Source organism: Oryctolagus cuniculus, chromosome 5 (assembly GCF_964237555.1).
Source record: "Oryctolagus cuniculus chromosome 5, mOryCun1.1, whole genome shotgun sequence".
NCBI lineage: Eukaryota > Metazoa > Chordata > Mammalia > Lagomorpha > Leporidae > Oryctolagus > Oryctolagus cuniculus.
The window spans coordinates 63,339,517-63,342,453 of NC_091436.1; the positions used below are offsets into that span (position 1 = coordinate 63,339,517).

Genomic DNA, 2,937 nt, shown 5'->3' on the forward strand with positions numbered 1-2,937 from the left:
GGCAGGTTGATCCTGATTTGAAAGTGGGGCTAAAAAATTGGGAGGTTGATGGTCATTGACTAAGTCCTCGTGTTTTAGGCCAGTTGCTGCAGACGTTGTGAGTTGGCTTCCTGGATTGGTTCCTGGGAGGGCTGTGGGTCAGAGTTCTATTGTCGTATAGTTCTGGCTACTGCCTTTCTACCTATCAAAACAACTTAACCTGCAGGGCAAGTTTATTCATTTACTTGACACTTTTGGTCTCATGCCAACTTGTCCAGTGAATCAGAAATTAAAATGAAGGCTGAATATAGTTGCTCTATAGGTCAAGGGTACCCTCATCCTGTCTAATTAGTTAGTGTTGGCAGGGATGGCCCATACCAGTCTGCTTTTGGTGGACTGGACATGCCTGCTGGTGCTGAAGCTTCTTGGCTAGTATTCAAACAGCTTCAGTGGGAGTACTTGGAGAGGGGCTAATCTGATGTAGGTGGGAGAGCTGGGAACCCTGTACGGTCGTCCGGAGCTCTGGGGGATACCTAGTCTATGTATAGTTATCCATCACCTCCAGGAGACTCCTTCCATCTATGGGACAAACTCACTCACCCTTGTAACATGAAAGAGTGCTATGCCTTGATTCATGATATGAATACAATCCATGGGGCCTGGCACCTGAGGCATGTAGGTATCGGAGGAGAAACATCATTTGAAATGTGTGGGGTCAAAAAACTACTCCCTGGAAAATTCTTCCACTTACCAGATTCTAAAATTGTAAGCAGAGGATTGATTTGGATCTCCTGGTTGAGCTTCATCAGAAAGGAAAAATCTCAGGGTAAACTTTGTGGTGCAGCGGGTTGAGCTGCCACCTGCGATGCCAGCATCCTGTATCAAAACAGAGGCTCGAGTCTGGGCTGCTCCGCTTCTGATCCAGCTCCCTGCTGATATGCCAGCAGAAGATGGCCTGAGAGTTTGAGCCCCTGCCACCCACATAGGAGACCCAGATGAAGTTCTGGGCTCCTGGCTTCCACTTGCACCATCCCTGGCCATTGGGGCCATTTGCGGAGTGAACCAGTGGATGTAAGATCTCTCTCTCTCTCTCTGTCTTTCTGTAACTGCCTTTAAGTAAAAATAAATAAATCTTTAAAAACAGTAACAAAAACAAGGAAAATATTGGTAGTAATGGACCACATATACAGTGAATACAATAATAAATGTTTCATGTTAAAAAAATTCTGATGCTAACCGGCGCTGTGGCTCACTAGGCTAATCCTCCACCTGTGGTGCCGGCACACCGGGTTCTAGTCCCGGTTAGGGCTCTGGATTCTGTCCCGGTTGCCTCTCTTCCAGGCCAGCTCTCTGCTGTGGCCCAGGAGTGCAGTGGAGGATGGCCCAAGTCCTTGGGCCCTGCACCCACATGGGAGACCAAGAGGAAGCACCTGGCTCCTGGCTTCAGATTGGCGCAGTGCGCCAGCAGTAGCAGCCATTTGGGGGATGAACCAATGGAAGGAAGACCTTTCTTTCTCTCTCTGTCTCTCTCTCTCACTGTCTAATTCTGCCTGTCCAAAAAAAAAAAAAAAAAAAAGTTGATGCTGGTCCCAGGCACTTCAGCAGTTGCAAGTTACCACGCAGACGTGGTCAAGTCCAAGACTCACACCACCTACAACCAGTCCCACAAATGGCACAGAAATGGCATCAAGAAACCCTGATCACAAAGGGGCCAGCGCTGTGGCGCAGCAGGTTAACACCCGGGCCTGAAGCTCCGGCATCCCAGGTGGGCGCCAGTTCTAGTCCCGGCTGCTCCACTTCCTATCCAGCTCTCTGCTATGGCCTGGGAAAGCAGTAGAAGATGGCTCAAGTCCTTGGGCCCCTGCACCCACATGGAAGACCTGGAAGAAGCTCCTGGCTCCTGGCTTCAGATCGGCACAGTTCCAGCCATTGGGGCCATCTGGGGAGTGAACCAGAGGAGGGAAGACCTCTCAGTAACTCTGACTTTCAAATAAATATTTTTTTAAAAAAAGGATTGAAGCTTATAAAAAAATAAAAAGAAACCCTGATCACAAAGATTTCTTAAAGGGGTGGACCCCAAATTCCTGAGGACCATGAGTTTTTCCAAGAAGCGCAACAAGAAGGGCCTGAAGAAGAAGCAGGACAACACCGCCAAGGCTGTGAGTGCACCTGCTGAAGCTATCAAGGCCCTGGTCAAGCCTAAGGAAGCTAAGCCCACGATCCCAAAGGGTGTCAGCCACAAGCCGGATTGAGTTGCCTACATCGCCCACCCCAAGTTTGAGAAGTGTGCTTTGCCCACATTGCCAGGGATCTCAGGCTGTCCCAGCCAAAGACCAAGGCAAAGGTCAAGACTGAACCTCAAATGAAAGACAAAGATAAGGCCCATGCTGAAACCAAGTCCAAGGCCCAGGCCCAGACCAAACCCAGAGTCCAGGCCCAAAGCAAGCCCAAGGCTCAGGCCCAGGCTGCACCTGCTCCTGCAGCTCCAGTTCCAGCTCAGGCTCCCTCCAAAGGTTCCCAGCCCCCTGCAAAGGCTCCATAGTAAGTGCCTTTGTCTGCCAATACAAAGGACAGAAGGACGGGTGTGACCCCTGGGCTGTGTGTGCCTGGGGCTTGTGCCTTCCTGTGCTGTTTGTATAAATAAACCTGAGTCAAGGAAAAAGAAAAATTTCTGATGGAAATCACACCGACTAGAATGTGTCAGAATATTTCTGTTTGTGGAACACAAAGCCATAGTGGTTATATTACAAATAGATATTAACTTTGTTCATGCTTTATATTTATAATCCAGTATTTTTTCATAATGAGGTCCCTGCCTCCATTTAATTTGTTTTTATTTTAAAAGAGGAACAACAGAGAGGGAAAGAAGAGAGTAAGAGAGAGAGAGAGAGAGAGATTGATTTTCTATCTACAGGTTTATTCCCTAGGTGTATGCAAGAGCCAGGGCTGGGACAGGTC

General features: G+C 48.5%; 1 pseudogene; it reads left to right on the forward strand.

Annotated features, from left to right (window-relative positions):
• Positions 1–1,319: 1,319 nt before the first annotated feature.
• On the forward strand, positions 1,320–2,521 carry LOC127493163 (large ribosomal subunit protein eL29-like; annotated as a pseudogene).
• Positions 2,522–2,937: the final 416 nt, after the last annotated feature.